We start from the raw sequence: 23,557 nt of genomic DNA on the forward strand, positions 1-23,557 counted from the left end.
TAACACATATACTGACAGCTGAATTCAGACTCATAGCAGATATGATAAAAATATTGAGTTAATTGGACTTCAGGTATGACGGAGCTGTGAGTAACAGTAGCTAGTACTGCAAACTGAAAAAGTGTAAAACCACAAAGTGTCTTAACTTTTAAAATCTGTCACATACTTTGCACTGCCACATAGCCAGAAGGAAACTGCAGCTCTTACCAACCAACAGCTTTATAAGCCGTTTGGCACTTTGCTCTGTCACACGTTTGTTCTTGTGGCAGCAAAAAGTTTATTACAGCTTTCAAAGTTGTCTGTGGGTTTCCATTGCAATTATGTGGTGCTACCTTCGGTGTGGCAAGGTGAACCTTGCTAATGACATCGATTTTAGTAACAGTGGGATCTGCCTTGATTTATCTTTGATTTTAATAATAGCAGAGATGCATTTTTTCCTTACATCTGCATTTTTCATAAAGCTAGGAGCATAAAGGATTACCATTACACTGGTTGGTTTTACAGAATAGAAATATTCACACAAGCACATATAGTACATGATACTCTGTATCACATATCAAGCTTTTATATTTGTATATGCAAACTTAATATGAAGGGACCATCTCTCCATTTGTTTTCCTTTATATTTCTGTGTATAACTCTGTCTGGGTTATAGTACACATATTTCTCTTTAGTCTTCTTTAATTTGTGAACTTAAATTTAACTTTATCCTTTATTGTTCTCTATGGTGCCTTCTGGCATATAGACTTGCTAAACTGTTGTACTCATTTCAGCTCCACTCTCATTCAACTTTCATGTATAAATATGAACTGTCTTACATCACTTAATACTTTAGCAATAAGCAATGACTGGGCATGGAAAATGCAGGATATAGTCCAGTGCTAGTGTGATTTGATCATGAGGCAAAAGCCCAAATGACTAAACAAAAAGCCAGCCATGGGTACACTTACATTGCCTTTATCCAGTCATGATCAATTGCTAATATACAGTGAGGTTACTGAAAAAAGAAATGTCTTACTTTTTTTAAATAATGTTATTACAAGACTTTTTTTTTATTTCTTCCTCTGTTTATTATTGCAAGTTTCCATGGATGGGTTTTTAGTATACTGTCTATTAGTATGTTTGTTTTTTAAATGATGTAGCATAGTATATCAGTGTAATAAAGTTTCTGACACTAGTATTTGACTGATAATCTAATCAAATTTGGCTGATCATCTTGCATGCCTTTATATTGCATTGTCACCCAACAGTTTGGGGATCTGAGTATGAATTTTTCTTGGGGGTTTATTGTTCATGCATCACATTTAAGTATTTAATGGTATGGAATATACTGTTATTATTCTTTTTTTGTTTTGTTTCATTAAATTGATGCATTTTGAATTTAGCAAGAAACATTCTTAGCTATCACAGGAGTCTGAAGAACTTTAACTAACCAAATGGGTTATAGCCTGCATAGGATATAACAGCTTCCAAAGCTTCAGGACATTTTCCACTCACCAAAACCATTGGTCAGTTTGAGCTGACCTGACTAAAACACAGTTTTGGGCACCAAGCCCACAGAGCTTTCTTGCCTTTGAGAAGAGCGCTCCTCTACAGGCTTTCAAGGATCAGTAGTCGGCTAAGGCTGTTCCATTGCCAGACAGATACGTTTTCTTCAAGTATCCATACATCAGAAGTGAAAATGTTATGTATTTCTTCAGAAAAAGGGAACTTTTTATATTGAAAGCATGGTGTGACCAAAACCATGCTATGCTTTGGATGAGGTGGAAGTGTGATGAGATCAAATTTATCATAGAGCTGCATATAAATCGTTAATGGTAAAATGATATTCCTAGGACATTTTCTACATGTGTATGCTGCTATAATTCCCTGAATGTTTTCTTAAGAACTCTTAAAGGAAGACTGGCATTAATTTTATACATAGCTACCAGATGTACAGCTTTACTTCTTTTCAGGGTCAGGGATGCTGCACATCTCCAGAACATACCTCTATTGATTTGTCATCACAACAAAAGGAAACATCACATATTTAGATATATTTCTCCAGACTACATAATTAGGTTTTGACTATAAGCCTGCCACAACCAAATCTTCTTGTACTAAAATAGAAAATGTGGTGAGGACATAAGCAGCACAGAGATCACCAGAGACGAAGCTGAAGACATGCAAGTTGACTGCAACAAAAGCACAGGATTTCAAGGAAATACTCCAGGTTCAAGTTTCTCAGAAAGAAGAAAAAAATTGGTGAAGCACAGCTCTCCACCCTTACTTCCATAGCTAACTCCTCCGTGAGGCTGATATTGTACGTGGCAGATGGAGCGAGTAGGGCAGCTGCAGCAGGAATATCCCTCAGGAGACATTCATGGATGTGTCTTTGTAATTTTACAGAGTCCTTCAAGTCTTCCTTCATTAACGTCCCCTTTGATGGTTCATCTCTTTTTGGGCCCCAAGTGAAAGAGACTTTGTCTAGGTGGAAGCAGGAAGGGAAAACCTTATATGCCGTCAGAGTCCATTTCTCTCTCCCATCTAGACCCTATCCCAAGGGTAATACAGGAGGGAAAATGCGGTTCCGTAAATCCCAAAAAGGTTTCCCTCAGGCACAAGGTCAACCCTCCCCTAGAGGCAGAGGGGGAGGATATAATAGAAGATGCCACCCTTGTGGCAGAGGAGATCCGCAGCATCAGGGAGACAGAGAAACTTTCTCTGATCATCCCTTCCATCGCCCCTGAGGGGTTACCCGACTGTCCGTCTCTGGAGGCAGTCGGGGGGGTCATCTGTAGCTGTACCCAAGCACCTGGCTAACCATCTCCCGAGATCATTGGGTACACACCATAATATCCAGAGATTACCTGATCCCCTTTGTTTCTGAACCCCCAACAAACCGGTTTCTACCAAGCATACCACCCATCCAACTAGACCGTGCAACATCAGAGGTCATCTCATTGCTGCAAAAAAAGTCATCCAAGAAGTCCCCACAGAGCAAGTATGATCCGGAACTTACTCTCGATTCTTTTTAGTTCCAAAAAAGACAGGGGACTGGAGATCAATCCTAGATCTCAAGGCTTAACAAGCATGTAAAGAAATTAATGGTTACTCTGCAGTCGATATTTCCCTTTATAGAGAACGACAGCTGGATGTGCTCAATCGATCTCCAGGACGCGTACTACCACATCAGAATGGACAGGCACTCCAGGAGACACTTACGCTTCCGGCTGAGAGCCAGTCATTTTCAATTCAGAACACTGCCCTTTGGTCTCATTACAGTCCCCAGAGTGTTTACCAAATACATGGCAGTGGTAATGGCTCACCTGAGACATCAAGGATTCCAGGTGTTTCTGTACCTAGACGACTGGCTCCTCACTGCTACCAACAAACATCAACTCATTAGAACCAGGGACGAGACTCTATCCTTGTGCGCCAGTCTAGGCATCACTGTCAACCTAAAGTCAGTCTTATCTCCCTCGCAGCACATTGTATTCTTAGGCTCAGAAATAGACACAACCACCATGTAAGTGAGGCTAACACCGGAAAGAGTAGAGTCTCTACACAGTCAAGTCAGATCCTTGCTATATAAATAAAATGTTCAGGCCAGAGTAGTCCTTCAAGTCCTAGGGACTATGGCTTCTGCCATCCTATTAGTTCCTCTTGCTCGTCTACACATGAGGATACTTCAGTGGCTGCTATTTGCCCAATGGTTGATACAAGACCTTCCATTGTCTCACCAGATTTTGATAACAAACGCCTGCAAAAAGGATCTGACGTGGTTGCACACAGAACAACTTATCCTAGGTCGTCCACTTGTTCCTCCCCAAGAGAAAGCAGTTTTGACCACGGATGCTTCCCAGATAGGGTGGGGGGGGGGGCATTATCTGGGAATGACAGTCCAAGGTACTTGGCAGAATTATGAGAACCACTTGCACATCAATGTTCTGGAGATGAGAGCGGTGCTGTATGCATTGCAAGCACTTCACAGCTCCCTTCCCACCGGGTCGATTGTGATTCAGTCAGACAACATGTCTTTCGTGTGGTACATAAACAAACAAGGAGGAACCAAGTCTTACCCGCTTTGCAGAGAGGCCTTAAGGGTTTGGAAATGGGCAATGGGTACTCAACGCTTCTTGATAGCAATGCATATTCCGGAGAAATCCAATGTAATAGCAGACAAACTCAGCAGAGCAATTCTGATGCCTCACGAGTGGTCCCTGAAATCAATAGTTGTGAAAGAGATCTTTCACAGATGGGGCCAGCCTTGCTGCGACCTAGTTGCCACTCACCTGAACACCAAATGCAGCAGCTACTTTGCCCTCATTCCCCATCCGGGGATGTCACCCAGGGATGCTCTAGTCCACGATTGGCCCCTGGGACTTCTTTATGCCTTTCCTCCTTTTCCAGTCATCCCAAAGGTAATACAGAAAGCAAGACATTTGAGGAGTTCCTTGATCATCATTGCTCCTTACTGGCCTCAACAAGTTTAGTTTCCCTTCCTGTGGCCCTACCTTTTGGAGGAACCATGGATTCTGGACCCATCTCCAGATCTCCTGATTCATCAATCGGGACAGTTCCACCCCACCATCCACACCCTCAAATTGACAGCATGGCTGCTCCAGTTCCATAAATAGCCAGGTGTATTCCCCTATCCCCTGTGGTCAAATACATTCTAATGTCATCCCATAAACCTTCCACTCAGAAACTATACTCCAGCAAATGGAAAAGGTTTTTGTTTTGGGCTACGAACCGGGGCTTAGATCCATATATGGCTCCTAGAATCTATCTTATCCTTCCTAGCTTCAATTTTTCATGAAGGAGCAGTAGCTGCTACAGTTAGAGTTCAGTTAGCTGCCATTTCCAATTTCCATTTTGGCTTCATGGGAAATCCAGTCATGCAGCATTCCTTGTGTAAAACTTTCTTAAAAGGAGTTCTTCTCAGGCCTCCAATCAAACAACCATTACAACCCTGGGACTTAAACTTAGTCCTCTCATCTTTGATGTCTGCACCCTTTGAGCCATCCTCTTCATCAGACCTAAAATTGTTGTCATGGGAAACACTATTCTTAGTAGCCATAACATCTGCTAGGAGAGTCTCAGAACTGCAAGTTCTAACTATTCAAACTCCTTACATTACTTTTCACAAGGACAGAGTCTCTCTCAGGACAAACCCTTCCTTTCTTCCCAAAGTATGCTCAGAGCACAATCTGAATACTACTGTTGAGCTACCTGTGTTTTTTCCAAACCACTCTAATACATCTGAGTATAGACTACACCACCTAGATGTCCACAGAATTCTCAGATTTTATTTACATAGGACTAAAGAATTCGGAAAATCAGATCAATTTTTTGTTTCCTTTTCTGACATGAAAAAGGGCTTGCCTGTTTCTAAGGTTACCCTTTCAAAATGGCTTTCGGATTGCATATTATTTGCCTATCAATAAGCTGGCAAACAATTACCCATCAAAATTAAAGGTCATTTTACTAGAGCTGTAGCTACTTCATGTGCCTTTAGATCTAGGCTCCCAATTGATACTATTTGTGCAGCAGCTACTTGGGCAAGACCACATACTTTTGTCACTCATTACAAATTAGATTTGGCCTCCCAGGACAGTTTTTCCTTTGGGTCCACTGTGCTGAAGAGTCTCATCGCTTGAGCCACCCGGGATATAGGTGCTAGGGACGCTGTCCCATGCAGCAAGAATTACGGTGAGATAGGACTACATAACATAAAGAAGTTATGTACTTACCATAATGTTCCATGTTTGTAGTCCATCTCACCTACATTCTTGCGTCCCTCCCTCCAACTGCCTTCCTGTTTTCTGGGGATCTGGTTGACTATACTGGTGCTGTCTGACATGGTTTTCTTTAGTTGTCCACCTGGCATGGATTATATTTTCAAAATCCTTTGTCTTTATACATGCAGCTCTGATATTTGTCTTACCTGATAGGTACTTATTGCTTTCTTGCAAACTAGATCTGGGGAATTGCCGTGAGGCACCATGAGATTGGGGCTAGCCTCGAGCCAGTAAAAGCTCTCGAGCTTTAGTATCAGCTAAGTCGGAGCTGAATATCGGCTCCAAACCCATCCAGCAAGAATGTAGGTGAGATGGACTACAAACATGGAACGTTATGGTAAGTATATAACTTCTTTTTGGGGGGAAGTGTATGCTTCTACAGCTTTAATTTTTCAGAATTTTGAATTGTCAGACTCGTGTTAAAGTTTATTTATTTATTTTATTTTACATTTGTTTAGTAGGAAAGTCTGACTGGGATAAGACCCATTTTCAATGGAGGCCGGGGAGAAAAGCTCCACATACAGAGATTATACAAAAACTTATACAAGAAATTATACAAAAAAAATACAAGACCTACAGTACAGTATTCTCTCTAATTGTGAAATTATGAGGAGTGTTTTATTTGCAGTTCCTTCCTGTGAGGAAAAATCTGCTCTGTGAGGTTTAGTTTCTTTAATTTCTCAGGTCACTACTCATCGTTTAAATTGAATCTGTAAATATTACATCCAGGATTGTTGCCTGTAGTACTGTGTTAAGGAGGTTTGCCGGTCTGTGTTCTCAGAACCTACTAGAGGATCAAAAAATGGCATGGTAGATTCACCTTTGGATAGAGATTTAGTTTTTGGGACCATCTGACACAGAGGCTATCAAAAAATGTGATGAAAGGAATAAGTTGATACAAGGTATCTCTCACATTATTCAGCCCTCTTTCTCTACATTTTCTAAGAGTTTTTCTGCTCCCTCATCCAGATTGTTAAGATACAAAACGAACAGTCTCAGCAAAATACCGGTAAGCAGATATTTAAAAACAATGGCAGGGAGATTCCGAAAAGAAAACAGGAATTCCCAGAACAAAGGATAGTCAAATAAGTCAGAATAACTATGTAAGGGATCTGTAGTCCTTCCCTTATCCCTTCCATAAAGTCTGAATCACCATTTTTCTCTTTGCCAACAGATTGTTTCAGATAAATGGGTTCTGAGTCTGATTCTACAGGGTTACAGATAGCAGTGGGTAGTCCAAACCCCAACCACAACTGCACACCTGAAGAAACAGCCAACACTTTTAGTGATTACTTTACCTCTAGCATCACTAAACTACCTCTTAACAACTCAACCTCCTCAAATAACCTGACCTGACCGCTCTTTTTCCTTTCAACCAGTATCCATCTCAACAATCAAGAAATACCTCAATCTAAACCAAGTACACTGGCTCCAGATGGAATTCCCAGTGATTTCCTAAAGATAGAAGCTACTCAATTTCTTTTCCAGTATCCAGTGATATTTAAACTATCCACTGTTCTAAAAGTGTTCTCAAAGCATCTATCTCCAGTTTTAATTCATTGCAGGCTACAGGGTATCCATGTTTCCATATGTAGGTCACTTGCTTTTCTTTGCTGAGTCTTTTTCAAAGTGTCAGGGATCTTTCACTTGGGTGAGAGATCTCATATGCAGGCTGAAATTCCAAGAGAACATTCAAAATTCTTTTTTGACTCCAGCATACAGGATTGTGTTCCTAGGGTGTCTGCTAGACACCTCACTACAAAGAGCTTTTCTTCCACGGGGTAAAACTAGATGTATATTTAGATTTATTCATAGGATTGCCAGTCATACTTCTGTCACTGTAAAGGAATACCTCAGGATTCTGGAGCTCATGATGTTTGTGAAAGATTCCACATGAGAAAGATACAATGGTATCTGAAATCTCTTTGGTTCCAGCACCAGCAGTCATTCTTTTCTGATTCCATTTCTGGGATTTTTTTAAGAAAAGAAATCACTTGATGGAGACATCAAATATGCCTGAATCCAGGTCTCCCATTTTCTCCTCCTGCTTTAAAGTAGTCAGTCAGTCACCACAGACACCTTGTACTTTTCTTGGGGAGCGGTGTCAAAGGGGAAAAAAGACAGACATAAGCGCATAAATATAGAAGAGATGTTTACCCTTATCAAGGCACTCAATTCTCTGAATCACCTTTGGTTTCCAGGACCACTTCAAGTGTTACAGATGATACCGAAGTGCTGTGGTATATAAACAGCCAAGGGAAAATCAGGTCTTATCCCCAATGCAGACTAGCCATGTTAGCATGAAATATAGTAAATTCTCATTATGCATGCTGCTTACATTCTGTCAGAGCAAAATTGTGTCAGACAAGCTGAGCATGACAAAGGCAGACCCTCACGAATGGAAACTAGGTCATGGAGTCTTCCAAGGATTGATCCATCTGTGGGGTGTTCCTCAAGTAGATATTTTTGCCTACATTCTGAACAATCAGCTGACAAAATTCTGTTCCAGGACTCCATTCAAGATGGCTTGGAAGACATATATGCTAAGATCATTGTGGTGACTTCCTTCTTATCCAGGAATTAATGGTTCCCTGTCTTCGTGGTAATTGTCCCTGGACAATTCCAAAAAAGTTTCCTCACAGACTGGATCTGCTCACACAATAAAGGAAGAGTTTGATATAGTAACAAACACGAAACCAAGAACCAACAGAAAACTTGACAGAAATCCAAAAACCGCTGACAGTCCTGTACTCAAAAACCTTTATTCGGGAAACCACAACAGTTAAGCGCTTTCGTCAGCAACCACAGGCTGACTTCATCAGAACTGAAATAAAACAAAAACATGTTTAATTTATAGTATAAAAGCATCACCTGATTCAATTAAACAATCAAGCAAATAGTTCTATATGCTTAAAGTGCCAAGTGCAATAAAAAATGCCATAGTCATAAAAAACAATATAGTATATAAACACAAACAACTCTCCACCCTAAAAATAATGTGATATAAAATTAGCAGTAGGTAATAAAATAGGAAATTAATATATTAAAAATTGAACAACTTTAAATTTCATATGCTCGCAATTTAAGTAGGCTAGTTAGATGCCACTACCTTCCCTGGCTTGAACGTTGCAACAAATTTAACTAGCCTACTTAAATTGCAAGCATATGAAATGTAAAGTTGTTCAATTTTTAATATATTAATTTCCTATTTTATTACCTACTGCTAATTTTATATCAAGTTATTTTTAGGGTGTATAGTTGTTTGTGTTTATATACTATGTTGTTTTTATGGCTATGGCATTTTTTATTGCACTTGGCACTTTAAGCATATAGAACTATTTACTTGATTGTTTAATTGAATCAGGTGATGCTTTTATGCTATAAATTAAACATGTTTTTGTTTTATTTCAGTTCTGATGAAGTCAGCCCTTGGTTGCTAATAAAAACGCTTAACTGTTGTGGTTTCCCAAATAAAAGTTTTTGAGTATAGGACTGTCAGCGTTTTTTTAGATTTCTGTCAAGAGTTTGATATATCCTGATCCTAAACAACTTCAGTTGGCTGCCTGAATGATGAGGTCTTAATACCTTTTAGGCACTGGTTTACTGAAGATGTGCAGCATATACTAGTTGAGGCAAGAATACCTGCTAATAGAAAATCATGTATTAATAAATGGAAAATATTTTCTAGTTGATGCCAATAACATAACCAACACCCATTTAGGGTTGTTTCTTTGATTTTACAATATTTGTTTTAAATACTTTCCTATGGCCTGTCTTACTCCTTTATCAAGATTCATTTGTCAGACACTTCAGCATGTCTTCCCATGGAGTCTCCTCTGTCAAGACATTCGTTTGTCAAAATGTTTAAAAGCACAAAAAGAAAAATCTAGCAAAGCTAGACTTCTAACTGTGTGATTCCTTAAACCTCTTGCGTCAGAGGCCTCATGGGATATATGCAAATCACCCCTTAAGGATATCGGGTGTTTCAACTAAATGGCAATTCTGACTGTCCATGACTTTTTCTTTTACTTTCATTCTAATGTTTGTCAAAATGTTTTTAAAAGGGGTATTGCAAAAGAGACCCTCAAGAAAACTTGTGTCTCCTCCTTGAGAACTTTGCTGCATTTGAACCAGCTTATCTGGGTAACGTGAGGTTCTTAACATGGGAAACAGTTTTACTGGTTGCTCTGACCTCTGTAAGAAGAATATCTGAGCTTCAGGCTGTTATGGTTGGGTCAACCTTATCTCATTTTGCACAGAGACAGGGTTTCCTTGAGAATGAATCCTTTTTTGCCTAAACTGGTATCCGAGTTTACTTTAAGCCAAACTATCTTCCTGTGTTCTTTCCTGAACCCCAAAATGAAGGAAAAAGGATACTTCATACCTTGGAAGGCCACAGACAACTCTGGTACTATCTCAACAGATCTTTCAGAACTTCCAGTCAGTTGTTCATTTCTTGTGAAGTTTAGAAGAATGGAAACAATAAAAAGTGTGACAGGGACCAAGCCATGTGGACACTGTAATCAATAAAAGTGTGACAGTGACCAAGCCATGTGGACACTGTAATCAATAAAAGTGTGACAGGGACCAAGCCATGTGGACACTGTAATCAATGCTCATTTATTTTACAGACTGACAGTTTGCATCTGGACAACAACATCAAAAGTAAAATATTTTTCAAAAAAGGAAACTGTCAGACCCAACATATAGTATATCTGGGAAAATGTATGTCTTGTCCCAGTTTTTATGTTGGGAAAACTGAAAGATGGTTACGCAATAGAATATATTACCATACATACTGCATTAAGAAGAAGGACAAGAATAATGCATTATATAGGCACCTGGTAGAGAGTGAGGGCTGTAACTCATTCAAATTTGCCATTCTAGAAGTGGTTAGGAACAACCCTAGGGGGTGTGATATTAAATCTATCCTAGGGGAGAAAGAGACTCAATGGCAGATTAGACTGAATGCAGCCAGTTCACCAGGCATCAATGAGTATATTCCCACCAAACCTTTATTAAGAAATTAAATTATGGTATATGAATGATTTTATGTTGTTCGTTAGTCCTTTATGTATACATTTTATTAATTTAATATATAGGAATATATTATATTTATTAGTAAGGATTTTTATCACATTCAAATTTATGAAGGTTTTAGTATTATATTAAAGAATTTTATTTAATTATATAATTATTTATCAGTTTATATGATAAAAATGAGATTGTTGTTTTGTGCTTTTAAATTTTAATGAATGCTTGATTGGTTAGGTAAGTAGATAATTAGTTTTTTTTGGCGGGTTTTTAGAAAGTATTTAAAGTGTAGTATTGAGTATGTAAGTTGTTCTGAAGAAATCTACGTTGAGTAGATGAAAGCGCTTAACCTATTGCTTATGTACTTCGTTCAATAAAGGATTTGGATACTGTGGATCGTGGTGTTTCATTCAGGGGAGCTGGTTTTTCAATCGTTGGTTGTTTTATTGCTGGATTCCCTGGATGCATTCTTGTGAGCTAGTTGTTTTACCATGGATTCCATCGGGGATATCTCTCCCAATTTTTCGCCAGTAAGAAGGGATGAAGTTGACAAAATACACTCTGAACTTGTAATTCTGAAAGGGGAAATCACCCGATTATTGCAACTTATGACGCCGCCTACAACTAAGTGTAGTACAGCATCAGATAACGTTGTGCCAGAGGGGATTACATCACCGCACTCTGATACCGGCAGTAGAAGCTCCGAAGACATACCTAATGGACAGAGAGCTCCAGAGAGTAAGCCTACGCAGATAAATGCCGCCTCTTATGGGAACTTCACCTCCAGCCAAAAGATGAGATAGTTCAACTTGTCTACTATGTCTGGCGGATGTTTCGGAGGACTTTTATCTTTTTTCTGGAGATAAACCTAAGCACACACAACCCTCTAGGACATATTCCACAGCAGTTGGTTCAAAATCAGTGGTACAAAAAGATACAGGACAGCAAGGTAGACGTCAGTTATCGGATACAGACAATGGTATGTCTAATTATAATGTTTTCAACTTGGACAATTTTTTAAAAATGCCTTATGAATTCCGTACTGACGACTACAATAAGGAACATTTCCAAGTTAATAATACTAACAGCACATTAAAGGACATGGTTTATAACTTTGGAAAAATACTTAATAACATTAAAGCCATACAGATGGACAATATGTATCTTAGAAAATGCATAGATTGTGGTATCATACCCATGGGGTTACGTTTTTTTCAAACAACCCATGGATGTGGAACTTAATGAGGCTAATATACGTACATGTAACAAAATGTTTGATGGTTTTGGCATACAGTTTATGGAATTCATTATATCTTGTAACGACAGCAAGTTAAGTTTGTTATTGAAGGAGGTGGAAGAACTTAATACGTCTATAACAAGTGACTTGTTGTATCCACAGTGGGAAAAGTTACATGTTAAACAGTTCCACTATGCTGAAACCAATTGTGAAAAGATGTTCGATAGAAAATGTAAAAAGTTTTTTAGAGATACCAAACAATATCAGAATGCAACTGCGTACAAATGGAACAAAAAGGGATATGTAAGAACTGAATATAGTAGCAATGCTAGGGGTGGGGAGGCAGACAATCATGAACAACATAGAGTGGATTTTTATAATACTGATTTTTTAGAGCAGGAACAGTATGGGAGGGGGAATCGCCCACGGGAATCTCGGTACCAGGGACAGAGGGAATGGAACAATTGGAAGCCGTACAGAAAACAATGACCAATACTGGAATTATGGTCACTGATGGGGTCGTGTATAGTGTAGGGGATTTCAAAATTTACAACTATACAGAACATCCAGTAGATATTGAAATGTTTTCTACTTTTTCTAAAGGTATGAAATATATACCCAGGAGAAAGTATGACATAGTGGATACACTGGTTGAGTTTAAAAAATATATGAGGAAGCTCAATTTGGGTATATTTTTTCGGGAGTCTAACCCTGGAACTACGAATATGAGTGGTCTGAGGAGGAAAAGTACATTTACCCCCCCATGTACAATACTCTTATCAATTTTGAAAAAGTAGTCAGTAAGAAAATTTATGAATTATATAAGCATCTACAGAAAGATAGATGTAGAAGTAATTGGAGTTCTACTGACGAGGCTATCTTAACTACACTTTGTGATATTTATAATATCAGAATCATGACACCTGACAAAGGGGGAGGTGTAGTCTTGTTTGATATGGACACTTATATACAAAGAATATTTGATATTTTGAATACATCAGACAAATACGAGGTTTCCTCGCTTAATCAGATTAATATAGCCCATAGAAGGATTGACTTATATTTGGAAGAATTTTTATTGGATGAACGTATTACTCAGGATTTATACAACTTTTTAAAGGTTGAATATCCCACTTTAGCAACTATCACTGGGATACCCAAAGTACACAAAAATATTCATGACCCCCCATTTAGACCTATTATTTCTGGAAGTCGTAGCAAAACCTTCCCTTTTGGCAAGGTAGTTGATAAATGGTTAAAACATATTTATCCGAAGATATCACATTTAATCAAAGATTCTTGGGAATTTCTTGGGAAGTTCAAACATGAATTATGGAATATGGATTTACTTTTTGTTACAATTGATATAAAAGATTTATTTTCATGTATACCTAGGACGGAAGGTATGAATAGGTTTATTAACAGTCTGAACAAGCATAGTGGACTAGATTGGGATAAGATAGACCTCCTATCTGAATTTATGAACCTGGTTCTTGACAACAACTATATTTTTTTTGAAGGAGAGTACTACAAACAAATATCAGGGGTTGCTATGAGGGCAGCATGTGCCCCCATTTATGCAAATATGGTTCTCTTAGATTGGGAGGAGGAATACATCCTATATACACCATGGATGGAGCAAATGGCTTGTTATGTCAGGTATTTGGATGATTTATTTATTTTATGGACAGGAAAGGAGAAGAATCTGATACGATTTATAGAATATATTAATGGAACTACTTCCTATTTACAATTTACACATAATACTAGTAAGATAGGTATCAATTACTTAGATACATACATTTTTAGTGATGGAACTACTTTCCAGTCTAAGATATACAGGAAAGACACTTTCTGTAATGCCTATCTGGAATATTCAAGTAATCATCCATATAAGCAGAAAAAAAGTATACTGAAAGGGCAATGTATTAAGGCAGCTAGAATGACTTCCGGAAAGGATGACATGATTGAAGAAATGAAATTTATTGGCCAATTGTTTAGTCAAAGGGGCTATCCATCATCAATGGTTAAGAATGTCACTGAATATGTGACTAATGAATGGGGAAATAAATATCCACCCTTATTGGGGAGGGAATTTACACCACACAATAAGGTTAACAAAAAACAAACAGGAAAATAATTATCATAAGACCTATATACTACAGTATGGACAACATGTGAGAGAAATCAGGAACATTCTGGAGACTAACTGGAATATACTAACTTGTGACAAAGGGATTAGTGATAAAATAGGAGATAAACCTACCTTCGTCTACAAAACAGGGATGAATTTAAAGAGAATGATCGAGGTTAAAACTAATAATCATTATAATGATGGAATAAAAGTGTGACAGGGACCAAGCCATGTGGACACTGTAATCAATGCTCATTTATTTTACAGACTGACAGTTTGCATCTGGACAACAACATCAAAAGTAAAATATTTTTCAAAAAAGGAAACTGTCAGACCCAACATATAGTATATCTGGGAAAATGTATGTCTTGTCCCAGTTTTTATGTTAGGAAAACTGACAGACGGTTACGCAATAGAATATATTACCATACATACTGCATTAAGAAGAAGGACAAGAATAATGCATTATATAGGCACCTGGTAGAGAGTGAGGGCTGTAACTCATTCAAATTTGCCATTCTAGAAGTGGTTAGGAACAACCCTAGGGGGTGTGATATTAAATCTATCCTAGGGGAGAAAGAGATTCAATGGCAGATTAGACTGAATGCAGCCAGTCCACCAGGCATCAATGAGTATATTCCCACCAAACCTTTATTAAGAAATTAAATTATGGTATATGAATGATTTTATGTTGTTCGTTAGTCCTTTATGCATACATTTTATTAATTTAATATATAGGAATATATTATATTTATTAGTAAGGATTTTTATCACATTCAAATTTATGAAGGTTTTAGTATTATATTAATGAATTTTATTTAATTATATAATTATTTATCAGTTTATATGATAAAAATGAGATTGTTGTTTTGTGCTTTTAAATTTTAATGAATGCTTGATTGGTTAGGTAATTAGATAATTAGTTTTTTTGGCGGGCTTTTAGAAAGTATTTAAAGTGTAGTATTGAGTATGTAAGTTGTTCTGAAGAAATCTACGTTGAGTAGATGAAAGCGCTTAATCTATTGCTTATGTACTTCGTTCAATAAAGGATTTGTATACTGTGGATCATGGTGTTTCATTCAGGGGAGCTGCTTTTTCGATCGTTGGTTGTTTTATTGCTGGATTCCCTGGATACATTCTTGTGAGCAAGAATGGAAACATGTCGAAGTAGACTATTTCCAAATGGCTGTCTTGGCTATTACCTTTTTTTATTCCCACCTCAACAAAACTATTCCAGGCAGGGTCAAGGCACATTCTTCCAGGGCATTGGCTGTATCTATGGGTTTTTGGAAAGGGTTGGATTCTAGAAGCAGCATCTTAGCTTTCTGTACATACTTTTACAAAACACTACCAGCTAGATTCATTCCCAAGATCTAGGTCAGACTTTGACCATTCTCCAGGGGTTCCCATTGTTCTAAGCTATGGTAATCTATCACTATGGCTTTAGCTACTGCAGCAATGATCAGCATGAAAAACATAGTATAGTTATGTAAGTAAACTTACCATAGCAGTAGGTATGCAAATAACTACTGCTGCAATAAAAACTCCCTCCACCCCCCCCCCCTTTTTTCTGCCAGGGTGTGGACATTTATTTTTTTCTTGTCCTTAGCAATGTCCTGGATTCATAGAAAAACAACTCAGCCATTAGATCAAAGTACACAGTTTAATCCACACTTAGCACCTCGGCAAACAGCCTTCCAAGAGTAAATGATTACTCTTGGAAGGCTATTTGCCAAGACGCTAAGTGTGGATTAAACTGTGTACTTTGATCTAATGGCGGAGTTGTTTTTCTACTTTTCTTCACCTTTTGGTGTCAGATTTCAGCTTCCCTGTCTCAGCATGAAAGCTGTGAAGGGCTTTACTCCTAAACCTGCTCTTCTCAAACTGACTTAACATTTTGAGAGCATGGAAGGTGTCCTGAAACTTTGGAAACTGGCTATAATATCCTATGCAGGATATAACCCAGATAGCGTTGGCTACATCAGCACTGATCATTCAAACATCTACTGTTATTGTAAGTTTACTTATACAACCATACTTTTGTTTTTTGTTTTTTTTATTACTTTCTCTTTTTAAAACAATAAGTTAGTCATCTTATTTTTAAAGGCAAATATACGTTATCTAGTAGTTATAATAACAGGAACTAGAGAGGGCACTTGGATATGGCAGTAGGAGGTCAGTGGAAGAAAACCTCAAGTGAATTTATGGATTCTTATGTCTGCGAGCTTGCTGACTCTTCCCACCATTGTCTACAGTTAATATGGGGTGGCTCTTGAATTGCAGGGAAAGTACCCTGCAGCAGACAGTTGTTTTGAAAATGTGAAATCTGATTGGATGACCAACAATCTGACATTCTCTTATAATAGAAGAGGAGGAAATGGGTGGAGCTGAGCTGAAGACTGGCAGCACCTAAAAACAGCATATATGAGGACTATAGAACAGATATATAGCCAAGTCAGGTATGGAAATTGGGTACATAAGGAGAGCTGATGGTGGGGTGCAGAAGTCCAAGAAGACATCAAAAGAAAGAAAGGGTGTGTGAAAAAGTGGGAAAGAGAAAAGACAGATTAGTCTGGAAAGGAGTACTGGTTAGCTAACAAAGAGGCTAAGAAAGGAGTTGCAGTAGCAAAGAACAGGGCACTAGAGGCATTTTACCAGCTTCTGGAAATTAACTCTGTAGGTGGCAATAAGAAGCCCTGTCAGGTTGCAAGGCAAAGACAGAAAGTTAAAGAAAATAGACACCCTTCATAAGGGATGCCAGCAACAACCTGTTTGCCAGTCCACAGGACATCAAAGGCAGATGGAAGGAGTATTTATAGCAGCTTCTGAATGAAAAAACCCACAGAAACTGTACTGCCCCAGACACAGCCTACAATGAGAGAAGAGGAGGAGCCAACCATAGAAGAAATAAGAACAGCACTAAGGAAAATGAAGTCAGGGAAAGCAGCAGGCTCAGATGAGATCACAGCAGATAAGACAAAGATGCTGGGTGAGATAGGGGGGAAATGGCTCCTGAGGGTGCTCATAGCAGTGTAGAGATAAATGTGTATCCCAGATAACTGGATAATAAGCATACTCATGCCAGTGTACAAGAACAAAGGGGACATCCACAACTGTGGGCAGTGCAGAGCTATCAAACTCCTGTCACATTGCATGAAAGTTCTGGAAAGGGTGACTGATAAATGGAGATGCAGAGTAGCAGAAAGTAAGATGGGAGATGAGCAGTTCGGATTCAGATCACGATGCTGCACAACTGACCCAGTGTTTGCAGTGAGACAGACAATTGAGTAGAAGCTCGAGATGAGGAAATTCTCCAACTGGCCATTCCTAGATTTGGAGAAAGCATATGACAAGTTCCCAAGAAAACTGATTTGGGCAGTCCTGTACTGGTTTGAAGTTCCAGATACACTGGTAGAATTAGTGCAGGCTATGTATAAGGACCCAATGACTCAAGTACAAACAGAGTTCAGTCTCACACATGGGTTCCCAGTGGGAGTGGCTGTTCATCAGGATTCAGCTCGGAGCCTGCTGCTGTTCATACTGATGATGAATTACATTAGGAAACAGGTCGTAAGGGACAGATCAGCAAAGTTACTGTATGCAGTTGATCTGGCATTACAGGCAGACTCTGAGCAAGAACTTCAACAAAGGATAGGTGAATGGAATGCAAAACTGAAGGCACATGGGATGAAACTGAGTTCAGATAAGACAGTGATAATGGCAGCACATTTTGGAAATCAGAAGAAGCTGAAAATTGAGATAGAAGGGAAGATAGTGGAACAGGTTAACAGCTTCAAGTATCTGGAAGGGTGGTTGAGGAGAAAGAAAGTCCGAATTAAGAGGTCAAAGCTAGAATCAGAGGGGCTGCAGACAACTGCCATAGAGAGTCAGACATAGTGTATGGCAGAAGAATGCCAAAGGAGCTGAAAAGTAAGGCGTACAAAACAGTGGTGCGACCGATACTACTGTATGGTACAGAAACCTGGTCAGTAAAGGCACAGCAGATGAGGACGCTAGAGGTGATGGAAATAAAGCACCTGGGATGGGTGGTAGGATGTACATTGTGGGACAGATGAAGAAATGAGAACATAAGAGCAGAAGCAAAAGTATCTCCAATTACAGAAAATCAAAGAGAACAGATTGTGGTGGTTCGGGCACATCAGCACAAAAGCAGAAGATAATCTGGTGAAGAAGATTTGGGACAGACAGGAAGAAGCAAGAGAAAATGAGGGCATTCAGCAAAGAGGTGGATGCATTGTGTGAGAGACTATCTGTGACAGTCAGGCATGAGTGTCGAAAATTGAGAGAGATGGCTACAGGCATCATGATGCCCTGACCCCATGTAGAAAATGAGAAAAAAAACAGGTTGATGATAAAGATAATGACTTAACTTCCCCCTTCTTTCATAAGCTCCAAGCTAACTGATGCTGGTTTAATAACTTTTAAGTTAATTAAGAAGAAAGAAAATTGTTTACTCCTGTCTGTCTCTTGGAGTAGTGTGTTACAAAGTAATAACAAAAGTTCACAAGCACCAACTGTCTAGCTAGTTCACTAGTGACCTGCATGAGCATAGACTCAAGATATGGATATAAAGCACATTTATTTGTACATGTACATATAGATTGGTTTGGATGTTGTTGTCAGGGGAGGTGATTTGCTGCTAACAAATCTTATTATGAACCAATATTTTGTACAACATAGCTTTATATTTACAAAACTATTATAATTATAAATCAGTTGGTCTGAGTAACCTCTGCTTAGAGTCAAACACTTTAAAATTGGGGACCCTAGAAATATATCATTATGCAACAACATACATAAAAGAATGGATGCATGTATTGTCTTGAAATGTAAATGGGCTGTTTAAGTGGGGAAGACAAGAGAGTTACATAAAACAGTAAGTTACACAGAAGGAACACAGGCTCAGATAGTATTACTACAGGAAACTCCTCAAACACCCCAAGAACATGAGTCCTTCATAAAATGGCTAATATGTGGGTTGCTGAGTGAAAGAAAAGGAGAAGTCCTTATACTTAATACACCAAGAAAAGGACTAATGGTGGATGAAGACATTTGAGATAAACAGGGGAGATTCATTGCTGGTAAAGGACTTTGGTAATAATTAAAATATTTTACCTCCAGAATTCACACTACAAAATGTTTAGGAAGTAATGGGAGCAGTTACTGCATTTCAGCAAGGACTTCCATTAACACTAGGCAAATGGAATCTAGTTAGCAGCCCACTAGATGTTTCATGGATTTCACAAAAGATGAAATTACAAAAACAGGCTAGTTTTTTATTTTTTGAAAAATATGCGATAACCTTTGGTCTACAGAATTTGGCTCAGAATTGTCAAGATACAAGATTTTTCATGTACTACTTACCTCAGCAGGAAATGTGGCCTAGGAGAGATGGAGGGTATATATCCAGAGAGCCTTACACCTGCTGGTGGTTTTCAGACACTTCCAATGCTTATATCGGATTATGCCCCCCCCCCAGATGTTAGATTAAGAGACAAATTAAGAATTTATTGGGAGAATCACTGGCAATTCCCTACTTATTTTTTTTTAAGAAAGACAACTTCAGGAATTGGGCTTTTCAGATACTACCAGACATTTATGGATATCTCTTATGAATAGGGCTAGAACCCAAGATGTGGGATGAAGGTAAGAGCGTAGTCTGACTCAAATCAGTAGAGAAATCAAATGAAATATGGAACAATAGCACCAAACAATACAGGGAACCTCTAGAGAATTTACAGAAGTTACAAAAGCAATACAGTAGGAATGTTTCTAAACCTAGTTGTGCTCAAATAGCAGAACTTAAAAGGGATACTCAAAATCATTAAGACAACATCAAAGAACAGAGAATTAAATCTATACAATATAAATACGATGGCAAACAATCCTAGTGCTACAAAATGCTAGTATATTCACTCAGACAACAAAAGGCAGAGACAGAGTGATTTTTAAACTGAAAGACCAGAAAATGGAAAAGTGACACATGATTCAGATGAAATTCTTAATATAGTGGTAAAATTCTACACTAAACTGTATTAAATGGACCCTGAAGTTAAGTTTCAAAAGTGAGAAAAGAGCAAATACCTCCAAATATTACCTATATTAACAGCAGAAGAGTGACAGAACTTAATAAGGGAAGTAAATACTGTTGAAATCAAAGAGGCGATAAGAAACCAAAATGTTAAAAAGACTGGGAGGGAATCTTAGAAACAATGAAACCAAGAGAAGCTTGGAAAGCACTATAAAAAGACCCTAAGGAACACTAACTCCACAAATAACTTAAGGCCAGTATGGTGAGTGTACTAAAAAAAGGTGAGCTTGGTAAATGGGAAAGACTAATTGCCCCAACCAGATGTCATCCCTAAAAAGCAAAGCGTAGCCAAAGTGATTCTGTATGCAAGATCAGAAAAAGAAGAAATTGTGATCCCAGCTTCTGTAACAAAACATGAAAATTGGATGGGATGAAGCAAAGTAAATCTTTGGGCTAATAGAAAATAAAATATCTACTTTATAGAGAATTATTAATAGGGTTAAGGCAGAACCCTGGTCTCAAATTAGATATCCTTTGCAGGCCATTGAATTGAGAGTCAGTCACTGAAAAAAAAAAAACTTAATGAAATCACTATGAGAAAAGGCTAAAGAGTTCACAATGGATGAGTGAAAAGAGATATGCACAGTCTTTAGGCAGGTTATGTAATCTAGAAAATTCAGAATTTTTATCTGGACTTGCTTGCACAAATACTTCTACAGTCCCATAAGGCTGTCATCAGTGTTTCCAATGACTGAAGACAAATGTTGAAAATGTGAACTGTGTGAAAGAGGGACATGTGAGCATGTTTTTTGGGATTGTATAGAATCAAGAGGTTACCAAAGGGATTTACAAGAAACTATAAATAATCTTGCGGGAATAGTAGTTAAGCTAACCAAGGAAATAATGCTGTTAAGTTGGGGAAGGTGGACTTACCCACACCTGTAAAAGAAGTAATTGTTTTTTCTACATATCAAAGCTAAGATAGCCATTATGTGAAAATGGAAGTTAAGGGACAAGTTCAAAATACAAGAAGTAAGGGAAATAATGCAATTGTTAAAAGAACTTGAATTACAGAAGAGGGGGATACATAAAGCAAGTAGGAGGATTCAGAACAAATGGCCTAACTGAATATTAAAAATATGAGAATAACATTCAAACCATTATGTTAGGGTCCCCTAATTAGGTAATAACAGAAGACAGCTCTGATGTTTTCCTTTTCATTGTTCCTCAACCCATGGGTTCAGATCTGATCCTCAGATCTGACTCAGCCACATACTCCAGACTTTGGATTCAGCTCTCAAGCTCCGCCCTCTATTCATAATGCACAATTCCATTTCCATTGCCTTAGGTCTCATTTGCTGCCATCGCTGACAGACTTGGATTCCTTTCTTGAGCTGTAATAGTGGTATTTCATTTCTTAATTTAACCATCTTTAACTTTATTTTAAACTAGTCACACTTTTCCTATCCTCCCTCCTACTAATTTTCGCAGGTCATTAGGAGTTTTTAAATAATTTTCTGATACAATTTCTTTTATACTATTCTGCTGAATAGTACATCTTTTGTACCATCACAGGTATTCTTTTTACCTCTGATTACCCTTTTTCCTAATAAGGTGCCTCTGTAATCTAGCACTGCTGGTAGTTAAAGTTATTTTTATAAAAATTGTTTGCTTTCCTTATAACAAAAAAAACCCTTTTTGATTTCACTAATACTTTCCCCCTCTTCTTTCTTAGTGACCATGTCTTTGAGACAGTTGCTAAGGCTATAGGCTAGGGAAAGGTGGTACACACAGCCTACCTAGACCTCGCAAAGGCCTTCGACACCATTCCCCATTCTGGTATTATAGACAAGCTCACCAGCCTGAACATAAACCCCTATGTCACAAGATGGGTTGCCAATTGGCTCACGGACAGAACTCACATGGTGAGAGTTGCGGGAACTAGGTCTGACTCTAAACCGGTTACAAGTGGCGTTTCCCAGGGCTCAGTCCTAGGACCCCTCATGTTCGGCATATACTTCTCAGAAGTACAGACAAGCACAGGAGGACTATGGCTGACCAAGTTCGCAGACGACTGCAAACTAGGGGCTATAATTGACTCACCGGCTGACACAAATATCCTCCAAAAAGGTCTCAGTGAGATGGATACCTGGTGTCAAAATCATGGCCTCAAGCTAAATGCCAAAAAGTGCATAGTTATTCCATTTGGAAATAACAAAATACCCACAAACTACCACATAGGTGGTAGTCCCCTAAATACGGAAAACGTAATAAGGGATCTGGGGACCCAAGTAGATAGAAATCTCTCCTTTGATAATCACATTGCCAAAGTGGTAAGAAAATCCTTCTATGTGGTCCACCTAATCACAAAAGGGTTTGCATCCAGATCAAAAGAGGTCATTGTGCCCCTCTACTCATCACTCATCAGACCCATCATAGAGTACAATACCCCATTTGGGATGTACCTTACAAGACACCTGCAACAGCTGGAAAGACCACATAAGTACCTCACCAAGAGGATCACTGGCCTCAAACAGATGCCCTATGCAACTCAACTGAAGGAACTCCAGCTGTACTCGGTTGCATACCGCCTGCTCAGAGGTGATCTCTGCCTGACATATAAAGCCATGTCTAGCCCAGGATTGATGGACATGCTCCACCTAAAGAAAACCTTATCCCCTCGAGCCACATCAAACAAGTCGGCTTAATTGGAGCATAAGAAATGCCCCCCACTGAGGTCCCCAATGTCTTCGTTGGAGCCACCAACTAAGACAAGGAAAACCTTGTATGTGACATTACCAGATCAGAAGACCCAATTATTGGATTAGAAACCCTTGGATTCAAAATTCTCAGATCCAAAGGCTTCGGCTCCTATCATTATATCTATATCTCCTTCCACTGCACCCTCGGATCCTAGGTCCTCGGATCCGAAGTATGGTACTTCTTATGGGAGTCTTACTCCAGAATTGCTTATAAAATCCATATCAACCACCCTGCCTTTGCCATTGTTTCATACGCCAAAGAAATACTCCAGGTCACCATCCACAATTTCTTCTAGGTCCTCCAGAAGTTTATCAGAAACAGATGTGGATAGGATGATGTGAAAATTTCTCAGAGCTCAGATCCAGATGGGGGTCTTACCAGCTCTGTCTCCTGTCAGATCTGTGAGTCTTCCTACAATGTCTAAGACCATTTTATTTCCTTCTACAATCCATCCAGTGGTTTCAGAGTCCCAGAATCCAAAATCCCAAAAAGGTATGACATTGGATCCCTGGAAAATATCTTCTTCAACTCTGACTATATCACTGACTAGTTTT

The 23,557-nt window shown here is 38.6% G+C and overlaps 1 protein-coding gene across 1 annotated transcript in view; it reads left to right on the forward strand.

The window, feature by feature from the left end:
* CFAP70 (cilia and flagella associated protein 70) overlaps positions 1-23,557 on the forward strand; it is a 1,838,232-nt gene that overhangs the window by 782,315 nt on the left and 1,032,360 nt on the right. The window lies entirely within an intron of this gene.

The sequence above is a fragment of the Protopterus annectens genome, chromosome 8.part0 (genome assembly GCF_019279795.1).
Source record: "Protopterus annectens isolate FY-2018-M chromosome 8.part0, PAN1.0, whole genome shotgun sequence".
In the NCBI taxonomy this organism is placed as follows: Eukaryota; Metazoa; Chordata; order Ceratodontiformes; family Protopteridae; genus Protopterus; species Protopterus annectens.